At 42.4% G+C, this 21,555-nt stretch overlaps 1 long non-coding RNA gene across 2 annotated transcripts in view; it reads left to right on the top strand.

Moving 5' to 3' along the window:
- The window catches only part of LOC125329723, a 381,901-nt gene that overhangs the window by 232,076 nt on the left and 128,270 nt on the right, over nt 1-21,555 (top strand). For both annotated transcript variants that reach the window (XR_007205241.1, XR_007205240.1), the window contains exon 3: nt 19,820-19,926. This is a non-coding gene — a long non-coding RNA (uncharacterized LOC125329723). The remainder of the gene's footprint in view (nt 1-19,819; nt 19,927-21,555) is intronic.

Here is a 21,555-nt window from a genome sequence, read left to right as displayed (position 1 = left end):
AATTTCCCTTCGCTGTCCCCTGACCTTTTTAGTAGAAGTGAACAAAGTTTGCGTTCATCCAGGACAGCTTGTAGACTTCCAGACTTGTAATGATCTATTTTTTTCTTGTAAGGTTACCTTCATCCCTACCAGCCCTTCCATTCACTCAGTTCTCATAAGTCGTGGCCACATCATCCTTCAAATCAGCCCAGCATTTGAAGGCTGTGAGGTGCAAGCTCCTGAGACAGCCGACAGGATCTGTTTGTCTGATACCCTCTGTGTCCTCTCTTGACCTGGCTCCCCCACTTCCACAGCCATCTTTTCACTCTCTCTCCCGAGACAAGACATTCACTTTTGATCTTGTCTGTGTCTTCTTCCTTCACACACAACTTCAGCTTTTCAGAAAGGCCATCGCAGTCACCTGTCAGTTGGAGGAGCCCACCTGATTTCCTTCCCGACTTAGCTTTGGAGTTACACTGTGAAACAGCAAACAGCAAAAGGAGTCACCTCAGTCACCATCTCAGTCAAGACCAAGGCCCTCTGAGATGTTCAGTGAGAGTTTCTGGGTTTTTTTCTCCCACCACCTTTTAAAATCTTTAATTTCTGCTCTTTGACTGTGTTAAGTTGAGGAAGCCTAGTTCTGTAGCAGGTTCAGCTTAGAATGCTGTATGTTGCTGAAGCACGGAGTCAGTAGGCAGTGGATGGCTTTTATCAACAGCTTTTTTTGGCTGAGGAAAATAACAAAGAATTGTGAACCTTGGCTGTGTGTCACTGCTATCAGTGTTCATTTTGGTTTTGACATCAAAGTGCTCTAAATGACCAAGAAAATGATCTGAGAGACACCAAGAAAATGTTATGAAATTTTCTGTGACATTGCCAGCTCCTTTCACTCTCTTCCTTCACGTCTCTGCAGAAATCTGAAGTAAAGTGGTATCAATGGATGAACTCTGAGTGTCCTCTTGGGCAGGTTAGGTAAACCTTGAGGGTCAGACTTTGACTGGTCCTTAAACTGCTTTTCACCAATAACAAATACTGCATTTGGTAGTCTTTTAAAACCCTGACAAAGATTTCTTTCTTAATTTTTATTTTTTACTGCCACTCCAGGCTATCAGTCAGGGGTCTCCCTGTCCTCCCTGCAGGAGGCTGTCTGAATAGAGGAGCTCACCATGTGGAACAGGCACAGTTGTCACCCTGCCTTACTCTGTGATGTTGTTTCCTGTTTCTGTAGAATCCTCAGGTACCACAAAGCCCAGCTGGTGTAGCCCATATTCCAAAAGGCTTTCACTGGGTTTGCAGTAAGGGAGCTGGGCAGGCAGTACTGCCTTGAAGGTCAGCTGGCTGCTGCTGTGTGATCAAACCCCTCAGGAATGAGAGAGTCAGGGTCTGATAGGCCACGTGAAGTTTCCTTGGGTTAAAACTTTGCCTCTTCCTATCCAGCCAGCAGCCAGTAGAGAGCAATATTGCACACACATGAGAAATTAGTTCACTAAACTGTATTATTCTAAGGGGAATTAGCCACTATAATTATTGTTTTCCTTCTCAGTACTGCTGTAATAACTAAGCTATACATAAAGGAGTTTAAGCTTTGCTAATTTTTTCATTCTTCTCAATACTTACTTTTTATCTTGTGTGTAGTCAATGGCTTGTCAAACCAGCAGCTGACTTATTTGGTATTACATATTTGAAATGATTTATTCACTAAGAACCCACTAATGGGATGTAACACATAAAAATTAGATTAAAGAAAAAATCCTTTAATCAGCTAGTTGAATAAAGCTTTCTGCTTCTATGATGAATTTATATAGGCTCCCTATTTTGTATAAACTAATATTATTTTCAGAATTCAATTTGGATTAGATTACCACAAAGGAGTCACGGAATTGTAATGTGTGTACATATTACGTTAGTACATTAGTACTTTGGGATCTCCTTCAACTCATATTTTACCGTCTCCATTATCAAATTTAGTCCAAATTTTTCCTGATATAATATTTATGGTATAAATATATACGTGTTATATATATGTACATACAGACACACATAAAAAATATATATATAAATATCTATATCAAAATGTACAAGATGACTCAATTTCTGAAGCAAAATTACTTATTACATTAATACCTGTCCATAATCATAGTTTTTAATCTGGAGTCTTTCAAGTAAAGAACAGATGATCAAACTTGAATAATTTATCCAATACGTCCTGGAGTCTCTGAACATGGTGAAGAAAAAAAAAAACCATGGATACACACTAAATATATCTATACAGTTTTATAATAGACCGTCTCTTTGAGTGACCCTCAATAAAAAATAAAAATCCCAGCCCATAAACCAGCGCTGGTCTTCTTTCACACATCTTTTCTCGAGCAGAAATGATTCTGAACCAAAAAATGACAACATCTTTCCTCGTTTGGGTCCAGACTCTGAGAGTGGCCTCTGCCTCCCTGGTAAGTATTGCAGGTCTAGCTTTAGGATGTGAGCATCTGCTCCCAGGATCTGAGAGCTCGTCCCTTGCCTGACTGGAATACCCTTAATGAAATAAAAGAGCAGTAAGATCAGCTACATTACTCAAGATTATTACTTTCTGCCACATTGTGTATTCATACTATAATTTACCACCACAGGAGATCACAGGAAGAAACTCAGGGTTTCACAAAGGCCTTTGTGGTGTTGTGGCTGCAATCAGAGGCAGCTACACCATAATGAGGGCAATCAAATCCCACACTCCAGCACGCTTGGGGCTTGCAGAAGGGGCTGAAGGGACCTCCCTCCTCTTTGCCACCCACCCACCCAGGAGACAGTGCACAAGTGGTTGTGAATTACATGGATTTAGGATTTTATTCACGTATCAAGAGCCAGAGGCTCCTGAAGGCTAAGGAAAAGATGAATGGAATAAGTGTCCATCAAATCCACAACAAAATTTCCTTTGCTTTGGGAATTCCTCCCAAACTGTTGAAGATCTATTGATTTAACTGATCATCTGCCAGAGAGAACATAGCAGTGGCCTTTGAAGCAGAGATACTGCAAAAGAGGAAAAGAAATTAAAATGTGGGAGAGAGCCAGTATATGTCTGTTAACAGAAATAGACTGGAACATGTTTTTGCTCTTCCCATGGAAATCTTTCACTGACTTCTGAGGCATGAAGTTTTTTATCTTCAGATTTCAGGGGATCTTTCAGCTTCCACCTGTTGAGTCTTAGTTTGGTGGGGAGTGCTGCTATTAGCTTTGGGATATCAGCATAAAGCTCACATATCCAAGAACATCTGACTTGCTGGGAGTGGAGGAAGACATTTGTTTTTTATAGATTCAGTCCAGCTTGTCCAAAGACATAAAGGGTCACAGATGTGCACAGTTGGCTGAAAAGAGCAGGGTGTCCCTGTCTGAGTCCTCAGAGCTGGGCAGCAAAGCTCAGCTCTCTGTAATGACTTCCCCTGCTGTCCCTGTGCCTGCTGGCCACCCCCCCTGGGTAGCACATCTGCTGGCCTCTGTTCCTTCAATGTGCCTTGTGGTCAGCAATCTGTACCATATTCTATGCTATTCCTGAATAAAGGCAGCTCAGTCTTTTGCTCCATTTGCTCTATTATTCAGAGTTTTCTTTTTTTAGGCACTGGTCTTTATTAAATTTTAATCTTCTGAGACATGATTGATACAATGACTGGAGAAAATAAAAGAAGACTGCAGAGCTTCCTCCTTAGGTCAAAAAGCTGTGACAGGATAGCTTGGTAACATGAAGCAGAAAAGAGCTAACAAATCTCACTCACTCATTTCTCCTTCTCTCTGATGAAATCTTTTCAAAAGCTCATTAGCTAAGCCCAGATTCTTACTGTCTCCATCAGCCTACCTAAGTGAAGGCCAGGAAGGACCCCAGGAGGTCATGTTGGACACCAGAATGTGAGATGCAGGGTCAGCTGGAATGAGGCTCTGCCATCTGCTAAGGTTTGTGATAGCAGCGTTTCCCGGGGGGGTGGGGGAGCTGGGAGGTGTCTGTGCAGTGGCTACGAGGGGAAAAAATGAAACCTGAAGTCTCTGCAGTGTATTACTCTCAAAGTGCACCTTTTTGCAATGAGGAGTCCTGGCTTCTAGCTCTTTCTCAACATTTCCTTCTATCAAAAAGAAGGAAACTGAACAGAGAGGTATTTTCAATATGTAGCAGGACAAACGTGAATAGGAAAATAAATAAAGGGGCATCTGGCCAACTTTCTCCTTCTCCCACTGCTGAATTCTGGCTTTTCTCTCTTTTTGAAATGGTTTTACTATATTGTTTGAGGGAGGGATGATGAACCACTGCAAGTTATTTTGGACGACTTTCTAATAAATCAGATTTATGAAGAGATCCAAAAGTAAATTAGGATTAATTTTTCAGGGAAAATTAATCTTGAAAAAACTGTGGAAAAAATGTACCTTTCAGAACTTTTTGAGATTTTCTTCCAATGACAACCTTTTGTTTGTCCTAGGTTCCATCCAGACCATTAGTAATTATGATAACTTTAAAAAATAATAAAAGAAGCCTCTTAAAAAATTCCTACAGCCAAACCTGATTTAAGGTATACATGTATGGAGACACTTCTATTTGAGGAAAGGTCAGGTCCTGTGTGCTTTGAGTACTCCCAATTCAAACGTCCTTCAGAGGATGTGAAGGGTTCTGAGAACCAAACAAAAGCCACCATCCCTCTCAGGAACCTTCTCTCCATTTAACATCATCTCTTGATATTAGCATGGACTCAGTTTGCAGCCTTGAGAACTCCATTCATTGCTCCAGTGTGGCTGTTTTCAAGCAAGAGTTTGCTTTCAGTCTGAATTTGTTGGGGGTTCCAGGTAGATACCCCTGGGACTGAGAGTTTGATGCTCATGATGAATTCATTGGAGAGGAGATGGATGTTCCCATGACAAGATGGGCATCAGCTGTGTTTTTCTGGCCTGCTTGGGATGCCTCCTGTGCAAGCCCTTCCCACCCATTCTGTGCTGCTCAGGCATGTTGTGATGGCTGTGTGCATCCATAAATGCACAGAATTAGCTCATGATGCTCAATTTAAAAGAAATTGCTGTGCAAAGAGTCAGTCAGGCTCTGACCAGCATCCAGGACCTGCTTTGACAAGATGGCAAAGCAAGCAGCAGAAATACCCTGTTGTTTCCTTCGTGTTCTTGAGTTCTTTTTCCTTTGTATGGTTTTTGAAATATGTTTAACAGTAGAACTGCATCATACTACAACTTCTCCTTGCCTCTGAGGAAAGCTCCAGAGGCTTCATCTAGACAAAAGCAAAAGATTTGTACTGTGAACGTCTAGGGAGAGATTCAGAGGACTGAAGTTGACATTAGCACCTTCAGAGGTGAGTGAAACAAAGCTTGAGAGGCAGAGAACATCCTCAGCATTAAAAGAATGAGAGAAAAAGAGAGAGATTGTCCCCAGCAGGGATGATATGGGGATATGCTGGGTCAGGTAGGGAGTCAATCCTGAGCAAATTTCTCCTTTCAGCTCATGGTATTATAAAAGGTTATTTCGAATTCTTATTTCGGATTTACGGTAGTTAGTCTAATCAAACTGGTTGAATAAATAGAACTGTGCTGCTGTCATCTACTGAACTAAAAAATCTTCTCAGTCTACCGTGGTGATCACCTTCTTACTGGTGTGCATCATAATCACGCACAATTAAAATCATAAACCCAGTACTTGATCTACGTTAGGTGCCGTTTGTTTTTCTCACTCCCCCCAGGGCTGCCAGTCCTGTGGGACAAACCTGTGTGTCTGTGAGTGTCCCAAGCACACAGACTGGCAGGGTTCTGTCTGCCAGTGCAGCCCAGCTCTGTCCCTGTACTCTCCCTTGCTGTCAGCGTGGGGCACTGGTTTCTCTGCTTTGTGCATCGTTGTTCCCAGGCTGCTGCAGTGATTCCACAATGTCAGCCCAGAGCCTTAATGCAATGAGAAGAGAGAGAAAAATAGATATTGCTGCTGTCTGAAAGTTCAGAACAGCCATGTTATTTTGACTTAGTAGCAGTATGATGTCAGAAGCCACTTGGATTGCAAAATAATCTATGGACTGGTGTGTGTTTCTGCTGTACTTCATGTACAGCCTATATGTATGGCACAGATACATCATGAAATGACAAAACAGTTCAACACAGTGAATAGGCAAATGTCATAGAGGAATTTCACATCGATTCAATCCCATTTACAGCTCATAAATTCACTTAACGTTTCCACACACTTCTGCCTTTGCCACTGCCTGGCACGAATGGTCTGATTCTGAGAAGACGCTCCCAGATTCTCCCCTTAGCCTGTATTTATGGCAGTGGGGATGGGAATATGTAAATGGGTTTTATGCCTTCTTTTTGGTCACCAGAGCACAGAGCTGAGGCAGAGAGCATCCCAGGGATACAATCAGCAGCCATCCCTGTGTAAATGTTAACGGAGGGGAGCTGCAGCTGGTGTGCTCCTTTCCTGGGAAGGGGCAGTGGCTCCTGCTGAAATCTGCATCCACCGCGTGTTGGAGGGAATCCTGGCCATCCAAGGGAGCCCCTGAACTCCCAGTGAGCCATGTGCTGTGTCTGACACCCTGTGCTGCCAGGTGTCTTGGCACACCGCTGTACAAGCTGGTCTTGTTTTTTGGGAATTCCATTATCATTATCAGTACTCTGGAAATGTGTAGGCTGCGTGTGTACAACCAGCACAAAGGCAGATAAAGCAAAGGTTAATTGGATAAAGCTGTTAGTGGTCGTTATGCAAGGCAGACAGGAATGTTAGTTTTCAGTGTGTGTGCATGTTCTCCTCAGCAGATGCAAAGGCAGGTCCTACCACTTCTGGCTAATAGCTCTTCTTGTAGTGTTGGGGTCCCTCCCCTGCCGTGTAGCCCTGGGAGAGGGGCCCTGAGGGCACAGACACGGGGCTTCCCTGTCCCTGCTCAGCCTCGTTCCCATTGGTTGGTTTGTGTTCCCTGCGCGGGCAGAAGGACCCTTGGTCCCGTGACTGGAACAGTTCCTCGGCAGAGCTCCGGCCATGCGGCTGGAGAAATAAACATCTCTGAAACAGCTATCAAGAATCTGTCTGTCCGTATATATATTTCCTTTCCACGGGACTCCTGGTTTGATATATGCGTGTTGCAGGATCCCCACTGCAACAAATGGTGGAGATTTGTGAGCAGAACGATCCCCGATTCCTAAGCGACTGATTTGTGTGAGTAAACCCTGGAAACTTTGGATTCCTCTTCTTGGTTTTGCTTTGCTATTCCATATCTAAACTATGGAGGAACCGTGGGAAGACTCTTGGCTCTCAGAGCCGCATATGGACATTTATCTTAAACTTAAAATGATTCTTGAACAACGATTTGTAAATTTTAGCTTGATTCAAGCTCAAAAAGAACTGAAACACTTCCTGGCATGGTTGTTTAAGAACTTTTTCTATGTTTCTTGGGATTTAATTATTACCAAGGGCTTTTGGAAAACCGTTTGGACACAGTTAATACTGGAGTCAAAATATATGCCGATGGAAGAATATTTTCGTGAATATTATTTAGTTACCGAGACTGTTGAGCAATGTCAGCTGTGTCTTGGCGAAGGGAAGCCTGGCGCAGGGACCGTGCGGCCCAGGCCACGTGCACCGAGCGCTCTGAGAGCAGCAGCGAGGCAGTTCCCGCGCGCGGGCGGAGCCACGCGAGCCACAGTGTCGGCGGCGGAGCGGGGAGCGGCGGGACCCGGCGGTGCCCGAATGGCCCCGTGCAGCGCGTGGTGGAGCGAGCCCCGGGAACGCCCGACCGAGAGGGGCGGCACGCGGGCGGCGGCTGGCGGCGGTGGCAATGGAACGGAGCCGCGCCCAGCCGAGACGCGCGCTGGAGCGGGGCGCGGGGGGGTCGTCGCTCGGGGGCCCGGCCGAGACGTGGGTGCAGCGCCCGGCATCGGCAGCGAAGCTGCGACCAGAGGAGGCGACGCACGGAGAACTGAGCGGCACGGCCCGGCCCGGCCCGCACGGCCCCGAACGCGACCCCGGGAAGAGCGCGCAGGCACGAGCAGCTCCGACAATTCCAACACGGGAGCGACCGAAGGAGAGAGCAAAGACGCAGCGAGACAGAAAACAGCAGCCACTCGGAAAAAGGAAAAGATCATAGCAACTAAGACCTTAGGGATAGTAAAATGGTATAATGTTAAGCAAAATTATGGTTTTATAACAAGGTGTGACAACCAGCAAGACATATTCGTGCATAGAACTGCTATTAAAAAGAATAACCCTGAAAAATGCATCCCAAGCTTGGGAGATGGAGAGGTGGTGGAATTTAATATTGTACTAGGGAGAAAAGGGTTACAAGCATCGCAGGTCACTGGGCCTGATGGTGTTCCTGTAAAAGGCAGTATATATGCAAAAAATCGTAGTCATGTTAGACAATATCTCCATTGTAAGCCCCCCCTACAGTTTCCCTTTCCTAATCCCACCTTTCCCTTTTACCCTATGTCCTATTACCCCCAGTGTATTCCCAATCCGTTTTTTCACCCATGGTTTCCCTCACAAAGCCATGCTTTTGCCAATTGTTTCCCCAAAAATCCCTTTCCAATGCCGAGTGGGGGATGAAAAGGGGGAGGGAAGAAGTTAAACCCTCTCCTGCCTCAGTTTCCCCACAAAGCATGCTCAGAGTTCTGTCTCCCTTCTGTCAGCCCTAAGATGTTCCAGAGAATCTGTTTGGACATTTAAAGACTCAGGAGGGTGGCTTGTTTTGTCTTGAAACTGTTCTTGTTATGTTTATCCAGTTGTTTTCATTCTCCTTTTATTAAAATAAAACGGGTGAGGTGTTGGGGTCCCTCCCCTGCCGTGTAGCCCTGGGAGAGGGGCCCTGAGGGCACAGACACGGGGCTACCCTGTCCCTGCTCAGCCTCGTTCCCATTGGTTGGTTTGTGTCCCCTGCGCGGGCAGAAGGACCCTTGGTCCCGTGACTGGAACAGTTCCTCGGCAGAGCTCCGGCCATGCGGCTGGAGAAATAAACATCTCTGAAACAGCTATCAAGAATCTGTCTGTCCGTATATATATTTCCTTTCCACGGGACTCCTGGTTTGATATATGCGTGTTGCAGGATCCCCACTGCAACATTGTAGGAAGCATAACCCTGTCTTCCACTTAAGAGTGAGGATGGAAATTGCTAGAGTGAGAGAAAAAAATACCATTATTCTGATGTTTTCTTTAGGAGGAAAATATAATTGTGTGAATGCACTAATTTATTCAGAATTCTGTGTGTAAGGACAGTAGCAAAAATAAGATACATTCTCCTAAGACAATGGGGAGCAGCATGTTATGGATTTAATATGGAATAACCCATAGAATAATCTGTGAAAACTCTGTGTTTATTTCAAATGTCTCTTACTTGTTATCATAAAATCCAGATACATCCTATATCACAATGTGAATATTATATATTAGAATATTTTAATTATTTAGAAAGGTTACTTTAGAAAAAATTGATGAAATAAACATATGTGATAGTTTTACATTGCAAATATATTTTGCTATTTTATTAGGCCTGTAAATTCATCTCAGCAGCAGCTAAAGCAAACAACAGAGAAAAGTTACTTGTTTATAGCTACCAGGGCAATTAATTAAGAATAGGGAAGTTTTAAGCTCCTTATATGCATGGAGTGAAGGCCATGATATTTCAAGGTGGTTTTGAGGACAAACACTTTTTAGAAAGATTTTGAAATGCCTGATCAAGCTCATGGATGTTGCATATCAGAAACAATCCCTTTCCTTGGAGCTGTCTTCCTCCCACAGTTGGCATCCTTGCTGCACCTTCCTGCTAGCTCACTTTTGCAAAGAACAGATGTGGAGATAAAACTACTTTTTCACCTTCAGAGCTGTTTTTTACAGGTCAAAGCTAAAGGATTCTAATGAAATGTTATAATGAAAAACACACTACATGCTATGTAAATTCTTAGGTGTGGAAAAGCAGAAGTTATCACTTGCTACTGCTGTGAATCTGGCACCTTTTAATAGAATAATTCTCTTTTAAAAGAAAAAGCAAGAATTACAGTTAATTCTGTGCTGTACCGTGCACTGGGAGTGATATATGAGTCTTATTATTATATACAGATTTATGAGAGACCATACAGTCCTTGAGAAGAAAAATCTCTCAAATTATTGCATTTTACCTCTCTAACCTTTGCTCTTATGCAAGGTCAGACTGCATATTTAAAATGCGTGCTTGTCACATACTTTCTGTAGAGATTAAGACTGCGGAAGACTGGGCTGAATTTGCCACCCTAAGCACCCTCAACACTTCAAGCAGCATGAAGAGTTTGTCAGGTCATGATTCCAATTTGCCTGAGAGACAAGAAATGATTGCATTCTCTGGTACTCAGATCCCCACTCAGGCAAACAGAAACTTTTCCAGAGATGGTATTTAAGACAATTAAACCTTTCTTAACCATTTGGTGCTTCTCTCTTGGTGAAACCAACTAAATATGCATAGAAGTAGCAAAGAAATAGCTAAATAATTGTTATTTGTACTGGTGGAAGAAGAAATGTAGGTGTAGACCTGCTAAAGAGAAGGAGACAGTGGAGGCAAAAGGGAAAGGTAGAAGGCGAGAGGAATGGAACTGAATTTCTTATTTTCCTCTCAGTAGCTCGTGTGTTGTAGTAGCCCATTTAAGCATTAAATTTTGCTGTATGTTGAAAGTCATCAGCTATGGGTGTGGGAAGACACAACAAAACTAATTTCTTATTGGCAGATAAAGAAAAACTTTCTTAATCTACAGGCAGGTTGTTAGGGGAGTGTGTCAAAAAGCAGGGTTTACCTAAGCTTGCCCATGAATAGATTTGGGCAACTGGAGGTTTAATGAACAGGGTTGCTTTTAAAATTGAGGTTTTCATAATAATTTTCATAAAGAAATGCCCAAGCATCCCCCTCAGCAGTGAAATTAAGCTTTCCCATCCAGTCAGAGGAACGCTGGCAGTGCTGCCAGCTCCTGGGCCGGGTTGGTGCAGGGCTCGCTGCCCACAGGAGGTGTTTGGTAAGAAACCAAGCACAGAGGAATTAGTGATTTAGCAGAGATGACTCCATGACAATTCCCAGGAAACAGCAACTCACTTAAAGGAGTACAAATGAAGAAAGCTATTTCTTATAAGCTTGGCCACTGCTTCTCTTTAATGATCTGGATAATCAATTCATACTAAGGTTAGAATGAAGGAAATCCAAGCATAATCTCGTTTTGACACAGAGTAATTAGGCACTCCCCAAGAGCAGATGGTTTTGTATTGTAATTATAGTGCCCCCAAATGATCACTAAAACAATACTCACAATTCCTCTGGGACGTGTCTTGACAGATTCATAAATTGAAGAAAACTTTCCTAGGTCCCTTACTGCTGCTGTATTCTTAAGTTTCATTTAGAAAATGCACTCATGTGTATATGTTAATGACTTTTCCTGCTTGAAATCAGTCACTAGAAGTGCCCTGCAAAGGTTAAATCTTTGATTTGTCCGGTATGCAGGCACCTGGGCCCTGCAAATGCGGTGTGGAGAGGATGATTTGCACAGGACGAAGTGCACTGGTTTCCAAGGAGACACGTACATCGTGCTTGGGGTAACAGAGACCTTGGGAGAGTGAGGGTGGGTAGAACAGTTCTCTGTTTATCAGTTTCCTTACTGATGGGGAGCTCAGAGTAAGAGCCTGGTAGCTTTCTAATGATGGTCCCACTGGCAGGCGTGACCTGTCAGCTGTGTCAGTGACCGCTCACAGCACCGATGCTGAGCTGCTTCACATCCAAGTTATTTCCTGTTAAAAGAGACACATGTGGGCCTCCTTGTGTGATAAAAATCATCGTGGTGTTTGTCACCAGTAACATGCAGTGATTAAGGGGCTGGTTGCTCTCTCTGCTGGTCACCCTACAGCTGACTGGCAATGGGGCTGCAGAGCTGCTCCTCGTTCCTGTGCCACCCACCCGCTTCCAGGCTGGAATAATCTCCAGAAGGACATGGCAGGGTTCAGATTAGTGAGGCAAACAGGAAGATTCTTGCCATCAAGAATCAGAATAATACCCCAGTGTAGACACTGCCTTTAAAGCAGCAAAAGCTTGTGGTGGAAATCCCCTGGAAGAGTGCTGGAAGTGGATTTAGAATAATCTCACTGAAAATTAAATAGAAGTGCTGTCTAGACACCTTGTTCTGAAATAATCTTTTATTCTGTGGACAATTTAAGTGGATTTTCTAGTCAAATTGCATTAAGCCTGAGTTTAACTGTGTGCCTGTGAACATATATATGAAATAAGGTACCAAGCTGGAAAAATCGGTGTTTCAAATTGTATCCAGCAGAGGTGCAGTGTAACAACCCAATGCCATAATGGCTTCAGTGACAAGCCATACTACGTCTAAGTGGAAATTTTTTTATTCCTCCTCAAAAAGTGAAGTTATTTGTAGGTTATTTTGGTGGGTGTTCTGAATGGAGTGCACAAAACTGCAGTGATGTAGCTGACAGGTAATAGGAGGGAGATATGGACTATAAAAGCAATCACATTCCCATCACAAGGTAGGTTGTAAAATCTGGATTTTTCCTTACGCTGTGAATTCAAGCAGTAGCACTCTCTGGAGCAGATCAGAAAGTAGCTGTAAAATACACATTCACTATCAGGTGCTGCTTTTAATTCCTTTAATGTAAGATGTCTCTCAGCTTATCCATTCTCATTGCCCTCCAGAATTCAGCTGAAGTGTAGATAATGTGGATAGTCATGGGGTCTTTTTTTTTTTGTCTGTTGATAATAATGTATTTATTAAAAGACTTACAAGAAGCCAGACCTTTCTAATGCATTGTTTCAGTAGAGGAGGTGAGCATAATAACTCCGTTTCTTATATGTGCCCTGGTGACAGTGCTGTGAATTCTCTTCTCTCTCAGCTTAATTCAAAGATAATTTTCACAACTTGATTTAGTCTTGTACCTTCTCCAGATATGTTCATTGAGGTAATGGATGGGCAAAGAAAAAACAAATCAATGCTCACATCACAGTACATGCTATATTTGGCTCAGGCTAAATTATATGTAGTATTTTAAGTACATCTATCTTGCCCTGAAGAAAAATAAGTGGGAAAGACAACCCTTTTGGGGTTGAGTGATTGCATATAGCATTTGCTGTAGGAGATTCTGCAGCTTCTTTTAAAATTCCACAGAAATTAAAGGAAAATCTACGCAGAATAAAAGCGTGAAAGAGAGAGTGCAAGGAAATGAAAGACTCTCCTAAGACAAAATCTAATTAATTCGGGGCTTATGGTTGAATGTTGGTGTGATGTGTTCAGATGGCACTCGGTACACCAAGTATAACCTGTCTGCATCAGGGATGGCAGGAGGCAGTTGTGCTGCATTGTTTGTGGGTTGATGTTGCCTGCCAAGAGCAGTCAGTGTAATAGCAAAGGCGTGGGGCAGTTCTAATGTAGTAAACACCAACGAGTGTGGGTAAATGTCTCCACGGGGAAGACAGAGGCAATGCCCTGAGGGGAGGAGTGTGGGCAATGCAGGGGAGGAATGTCTGTGTGGGCAGGGGAGGATGGAGAAGAGCAAAGTGAACTCTCTGATTGAAGCACATCAGAGCAGGATTTTATTTCGCAGAGCTCATGTTCCTTTTGCAATCACGCCGAGGCAGCTGAGCACGGTCTGAAACCTCATTCTGGTTATTATTATGTGGTTTATAAACCTGCTGATTTGGAATGCATATGGTCATTTCAAAACCATGGCTTTGGCAGAGCACTGTGACCACAGGAGGATGATCATTATTACATTTGCAGTTGTTACCATGCCAGTGTGGGACTGTATGAGACAGAAGTCCCCAGTGCAAGTCTTTTATAACCATATTGGAACAGTTAAATAAGAGCATGATTTGAACGTTCTGAGCATTACTGTTCCATCAAAATAGATGGAGAAGTTCTTCTGATCACATAAAATACATCGTGACTACAGGTTGATTTCTTCAGAATTTCATTGAGGAAAAAGGCAGCATTCCTGCAAGACAAAACATTACAGTTTAACATTGCAAAACAAACTGCTTCAAATATCATTTAAAGTGAGATAAAAATGAAATATTTATAACAGGGAGGGGAAGAGGCAACATCAGAAGGAAAAGAAAAATGGGATGTTTGGATGAGATGCGAACATTCCCTCATCACTGCCCCTGCTCCCTTCATTGGGAGACATCTTCGAATCTGACCTGACTTTAAAAGAGGTCTTGTATCTTCTAGCAAAAAAACAAAACCAAAAAAAGGAAAACACACATTTTTATCTTTAAGAAGATGATGGTATTCCTTTCAGTGTTTTTGAAAATGATGTCACTAGTCTAATCTATGAGGACAGTTTATGGTGGTCTTTAACAGGACTACTTGCTGTGTTTGCTTCCAATCTCATCCTCACAGGGTGAAGGCAGGCGATGTAGATCAGGTCACAGCCCTGCTGCTGCAGCTGGGTATTTACCTTTCAAGGCAGCTGTCCATGGAGAGCTGGATTTCCTGGCCAGCAGGGCTTTGAATCAATATTAGGGAGGTGTCCTGCAATGGAGCAGCCAGAAGGGTGCCAGGCTTTCCCTGCTGCTGGAGCACAGGGACAGCCCCCTGCCATCCCCTGGGCTGCCCGTGCTGAGGCCAGGCCAGGCCAGGGCCAGCAGGACAAAGAGGACAGGGCACAGGGCACAGGGCAGCTTCCCCCAGAAGGCAGGACCTGCACTACATCACTGAGTTCTGAGAGACATCCCCAGTGTGCAGAGTTAATCAAGTTCTGGCCTAATTAAACCACACTGCTGCTGTTACACTTTCTTCCCGTGGTGTCCAAGACAATAAGCTGCAATAAAGGAGACCTGGCAGTGTGGTTTTATGCATCTCTTAGCAGGTCAAATAGCTGTGGTATATGAGTGCTGACCATACAGAGAGACAAAAAGCTGAGATTTGTTAACTTTATCCCTCCTGCCAAGTTAAATTTGGTACCTATTTGACAGTGCTAATTAAAGCACCTTTCATTCTTTTCCATTCCCTACTAGATAAATACTTACAACCAGAACTATTGAACAGCTGAAACCTATTTAAAATTACTTCTACTTTGTCATATCCAAAATTTTGTGATGTGTAAAATACTTTAAAGTCAAACGGAAAGTCTCCCTTTTAAAGACACTAGAATGTATTTATGCTGTCAGTCTCTCTGAGATCTCTAATGATCGCCTAAACACCCTGAGCACCACTAAACCAGGCTTTATTTGTACTTCTGGCTTTGTGGAGAAATCCAGTAGTGTTCAATGACACATGTAAAATTTTCCCTTGCTGCCTTTCTCAGTGCTGTAGAAATAACTATACTAAGCTGCAAACAAGAACTATAACAACACAACATATTTAAGAAAGTGATGTAGTTTTGTACAAACATAGAACTGACAGGCAGAAATCATTAACAAATAATACTTAATTCCTTGTTTATTTCTACTGAAATTAAATTCAGAGCTTAATTTATTTTTTCTCTATTACGAGACAGTGTAAGGGTGTAATGATGGCACGTTGTGTAATTTTCTTGTGAGTTTTCCATACCTGGTATTTCTTTGTAAGTTCAGAATTCATCCGGAACCCCAGCTTGGATTTCTTTTTGGGGTTTTTTTTGTTGTTTTGTTTTGTTTGTTTGGATGTTGTTGTTGTTTTTTCCAAGCAAGTTTCAGCTTGCTAAAGGAAAGGACTTGTAAACTAATTCTAATAATTCAACAGCTAATAAACTAAAGAATTAAAAGAATTTGAAATGCAACCACTTTTTAGTAGTACTGTGATCTCATGCTTTGCAAATAATCTTGTTCATGAATGGTTACTATTTACATTTACCAGTGTGACACATTCAATGCAAGGCTAGACTTTTTTATCAATTGGTGGCAGAAGAGCCCTCTGCCTGGAATTCTTTTTCAGTTTTGCACCCAAAATCATCTTGGAAAAAAATAGAAAGTGCTTTAGAAAATGGACCACATAATGGTCTTGTAATAAAGCAATTCAGGTACAATTAGTCTAAAAGCAAAAGAACAAAAATTTTATTAGCTCTTATGAGAACATAATGTGGTTCTTTGTTTTCATTCTGCCTGTGGTATGCAAAGTAAGTAATTTATTATTTCTGTGGTGCATTCTTTTTAGTAACCACTGTTACCTCTTAATTCATACATCAAACACCCAAAGATCTGCTTACTAAAATCATTCCAATTTTCCCCATAAGCTACTCTTCCCTTTTTGAGGAGTACATCAGAAAAAAAAAAAACCCACACTAGAACTGAATGACCTAATTTTTTTTTATCTGAGGGTGACGAAACTTTATATTTGTTCTTCTTAATCGCCCAAGGAGCAGTGAGCCCCTCTCACTTTTCTTACTGCTGGAAGTGCAAAGCAGAAGCAGCTGACATCACAGAGTGGCAGGAGTAATTTTTGATTGCTTCCACTTCAGGCTTCTGAGCCCTGGAGATTCTTGAGGATTTTGTCTTTCACGGTGCAGCTGCTCAATATTTGAGGACCTGAAAACTACCTACAAAGAATCTGAAACCTTGACACCTGAAAGTAGATACCTTCTGGGAAATGGGAACTCAAAATTGAAGGCTACCTAAATCAAGAGTCCCTTTTCCACAGCACAGAATTCATACAGCTGCTTTAAACCTTTTGCCTTGGCAAGTCCATCTTTAGTTTTTCCACAAATTTATCTCATCTGAAAGAAACACAATGCATATGTGAGAGTCTCTTGCAGGGTCACCATAACTGAAAATTATGATTTCACTGATGAAAACAGTGAAAGCTCGTCATGGGGAGGCTTCAGATTGGCTTCCCCTGAGCAGTTTGGCACCAGGGAATGTCTAGAACCCCTTTATTGGCTCTGCAGTGTCCTTCTGAATTTGTGTCTCAGAAATGCTGCTCCCCATATCTCAACATTCAGCTACTCTGGAATCCAGGATCTGAAGCACACAAAGTACCCAGATGAGGGAGGGAGGGCAGGAAAAGAGATGGAATTTTGCCAATGGTCATACAGATTCCCGTTTAAAAATCCCATTTTATATTTGTTGAAACTACTGAAAGGGTATATTTTTCTAATGAAAAGGTTTTGGTTGATTAAACAGAGAATAATTGGAATATTTTTGTCCATCTAATTAGACAGAACAAGAGGCCACCAAATGTTGAGGAATCAATCTGATAATGGAAAGAATTTGCATTAAAAGGTGCCTGAGTCTCATAGAGGCAGAGAAACTGTACATGAAAGTCATGACGATTTAGCAGGTTAGCTCTAAGTATTCGTGTGACATATATAATTTAGAAAGAAACTTTTTATATCTGCTCTTAGCTAGTTTTATGATGATTTGCTAAAGAATTCTGCCATCTCTAGTTATGCTAGAGGTCCATTCATCTGCCGGCCAACTTCTCTTTGAACCTGATCAGCCTGACAGTAAGACAGACCTCAGAAAACTCTTTTACTATCAATGTACACAAAAACACGTGCCCAAATAATTCCATACTCTACTAGAGGGAAGGCTGCAATATCAGCTCAACCGTGCTGGGAGATTCCAGAGAATCAGCTCTTGAGAAACCTGTGGAAAAGTAGCCTGTGTAGATGCTGCTAATTGTGCTAAACTTGCCTTTTTCTTGTCCAGTTTGCTATCATTGATTAGCAGAAACAAATTCATCTCAGACTTGGGTGTTTTCCTCAAAAAGGAGGAAGGTTGCTATGTGGAAGGAAAGTCTGAACCAACTGACCAAGTGCTGCAGGACCCCTCTGGTGTTTATGACATGAAGAGGTTTCCAAGACTTGGCACGTTTGCCATGCCAGCTGTAGGCACGTTTTGGTCAGATTGGTGGCTCTTCTGACAAGTCATGCCAACCTTGCAATGACACAAAGGACTGGATATGTGTTGTCAGATGCTATTTTCTGTTCTATTTTCTCCCCTCTTACCCTGGTCCCTTCTCTTGCTTCCAGGATTTTACAACATCTGAAATGACAATGTCAGAAATGACACAGAACTGCATCACGCAGGATGTTGCCACCACAGGAAAAGATGACTGAGGCAAGCTCAGGCTGTCTGAACATCTACAAGAGCACTGTCATGTCTCATTCATTCCCTGATCACAGCTGCAGGACCAGTGATTTTTCCTAGCACTGTGCTTTATTTCTGGAGAGGAGGCTTATTTGAATGAAAATACTAATACAAGCAAATAAGTATGGGGCACGCTGAACTGAGATGGAACCATTTGGCTTTCTGACTTATTTCCTGTTCAGTAATTCAGGAGATATATATGCATTCTGTCTCTGAGTGATTTTTCTTCTGATGGGACTCACAGAAGTGTGCATTTAGAGTGGGTAGCCCTGAAAACTCAGCTTCTCACACCAGGGTGCTGATACGCTGAGACCAGACACAATGAGGTTCCTCTGCTCTCTCCTTTCCTCTGCAGAGTCTCTGGTACGGGTCAGAAAGCCGGGAATCACCTTTCTGACCATGCAGCCTGACCTTGGGCATCCCACAGAGCTCTTGCCTTCCCACAATAGCTCATCCTTTCTCTCCCATGAGCTGTATTTGTCGCATTGTCACTTTATTCTGTAACACATTCTCTCTCTGTCCTTTATCAGCTGTGGTTGTTGTGGCCTTTCATGGGCTACAGGAAAAAGAACACAATAGACACTGAGAGAGATGTCATGGAACTTCCACACATTCATTCCCAGCACGCTTTTGAGCAAGAACTGGGGAAAGGGCCATGATTTGTATGAAAAATGTGTATGGTGGGGGAGTATTATTGTAGCTGCCAGGTACAATAGCATTTACTCAGGGAACGCTTATGAATCAAGAGGATCACTGCATGCAATCTATGAGGACACATATCTCAGGGGTGAAAGGAAAACTGCTGTTAGTGTTATCGCGTTGGTTTCCTTATCAAGAAAAGAGATAGCAAGTGTACAGTGTTGAAGGGGATGGAGGAAGTCCAGTAAATATGGAATAATAGGTGTCTTGAAGTATTAGATCAAATCAACCTACTGGACAAGTTTTGTAGAGGTTATTTCTTATTCCTTGAGTTTGCTGCTTCTGAAAATAGTTCAAGTCCTGTATCACACAAGGCAAGAGGCTGCTGTCATATTAAATAGCCCGAGGAAATGTGAGAATTACAAAAATAAAAATTAAATTAGAAAAAGAAAGACTAAAAAAGACAAGCTTGCATTCAGACTGGGAGTCTTTGCTTCCCTCTTGCTCTGACTGCAGAATAGCTTCAAGTGAAGTCAAGATGTTGATAAAGTTAAAGCAAGAAGGGGAGATGGAGTAATTTCATTTTCTAATTAAGTATGTCCTTCTTTGGAGGTAAAGTATGTTAAAGGAATAACAGGAAAACTAACCATGAGGTTACAGAAAAGTGTTGAAGACCACCTCATGATTCCAGCAAGCCTGGACAGTGGGTGACAAGGCCAGCAGTCTGTTGTAGGAGCTGGAACATGGGAGCACTCCTCCTGCTCTTCACTGCTCCCAAAGATGCAGTCAGAGCCAGATTCTGGCCCACCATTTGTCTACCACTGCTTCCTCCATCCACCAACCTTCATCTGGTGAAGTTTCCACGGTTTCTTTGTTGAAGACTGAAGGCTGCTCTGTGGCTGGAACAAGTAATAAGAAAATGTATTTACAGTCCTGCAGAAGTTTTAGTGGGCACTTTTGCAAACAGGACTCCAGAAACACAGGAAAAGAAAATTATCTAACACTTAAAAATGGTTTAAAAAGAATTTATAAGAAGACTTGTATGAAAAATTTTAAACAACTGCTCCTTAAAAAGAAGATACTCTATAATCTGGTGGCATATGGTTTCCTATGTGCTCATACCTTTTGGTCTTCTAATCCTAATTTGTGTTCTCCCCTTGCTTTTTTAGCTAATGTCCCTATTGGCTACTGAGGGAATATTATGAGACTTCATGGCTCGTTCACAACTTCTACAGGATAAATCTACACTGAGTTGTAGCTGACTTTCCTCCAGAAAGTAAGTAATTTTCTTCTATTTCACACAGTTGCTAACTAATGTTTTTAGGGACTGGATATATTTGAGAGTTACCTCTGTCGAATTTGAATTTGAAATTGCCCAATTGCCAGAAATTGTTAGTGAGTGGACTGGAACAGACACATGTAGATCGACAGTGCAAGTCTTGGTTTAGCTGGAAACCAGAATACAAATGAAGTAAAAAAGATATCACTTCAAAGAAGGGTCGTCTTGGGAACGGCTGACTGTCTTTCCCCAAGTGTTGCAAGTCAGGGCTTGCTTGTCCAAAAAAGAGAGGCAGGTTGTTAAGGAGTTTGCTTTATCTTGCTCATCGCATATCTATTCTAGTTAGGGATTAAGATAAAATATTTAAGGTACCAGGAAAACAAGATGACTTGCAGTGGCTGTGCCCCAGCAGATTTCCCCAGCCTGCTCTTGTATTTTGGTGAGATAAAGTGGAGCAGTTGCTGCAGCACAGAGACTCGGTGCCAGAGGGGCTGCAGGACATGCTGCTGCCTCCCTTAAGGCTGCAGATACCTGCTGCAAGATGTGCTCATCATTTTGCTATCCCTTTCCTTAAATAATAAATGTGATCACTGTTTTTTCCTGGCCTACATGGCTAGGAGTGCTGGGCTTTCATGTGAGTTGGGGTTTTGAGCAGGCTGAGTTGGGTTCTGTTGCAGTGAGAGCTGTGTGATCACCTGCTGTGCTTATTCATGGGACCCGACATCATCCAAGACCTGGATTTTCAATAAAATCATGATACATGTTTTTTCTTCAATGAAAAAAATATATGCTTTCAGGAATAATTTTTAAAAATGCAATTTATAATTTATCTCCTTTTTGTTGCCAGTCATGTATAATTAGTTTGAAATTAATGTAACATAGTTAGTCTAACTATTGGTGAGTCACTTCCAAGAATAATTCTTGGCTTAGGGTTTGTTCCTTTTGTGAAATTCAAACAGACCAGGTAACTGTTCTCTGTCCAGCTAAACTCTTCAGAATGATCCTTCTGGTAAATCCAGGAAAATTGCTAATCACCACAGAAAATGGACTTTAAAATAGGCAGTTCTCTCTCTACAAAACTAGCATGTTTAGATATATTTGTGGTTCTTTGCTGTGGAGGTATACAAAACTTCAACTCAAATGACATGAGGCATCCAAGTAGCCAGCATTTAATCCAGCCAGGTGTGAGATGTGTAAGGCTCAGGCAGCTAGCTAATGGAGAGAGATGGGAATGGCCCAAGCATCCCCTGTTTCCCACAGGGGGAGATGGGCCCCTTCTGTGATACTTGTGTTCTTCACTGACTTGGAGGGAAGCCTAGAGAAACTCCCTCAGGCAGAAATCTGCCCTAGCGAGGGAAAAGGATAGTTCACATTAAGGCTTTTAACTTCTTTTCACTAGGGAAAAAAAGAAAACCCCAGGATTGTTTGTGAGTCCTGCATATGCATATTTGCAGAGAGGCACACGTGTGCCTCTGGTATGTTTGCCAGGCTCTGAACCACTTTACTATAATTGTACTTTACAGAGTGGAAGGGCTGGGCTGGTACTTGGGGTTATGGCACACTGGCACTTCTCCCAGCCTGTCGACACATACAATTGAACCTTATTTTTCATTCCTGCTCCTGCTA

This window comes from Corvus hawaiiensis, chromosome 8, assembly GCF_020740725.1.
Source record: "Corvus hawaiiensis isolate bCorHaw1 chromosome 8, bCorHaw1.pri.cur, whole genome shotgun sequence".
Classification (NCBI taxonomy): domain Eukaryota; kingdom Metazoa; phylum Chordata; class Aves; order Passeriformes; family Corvidae; genus Corvus; species Corvus hawaiiensis.
This window is presented reverse-complemented; position numbering and strand designations above follow the sequence as displayed.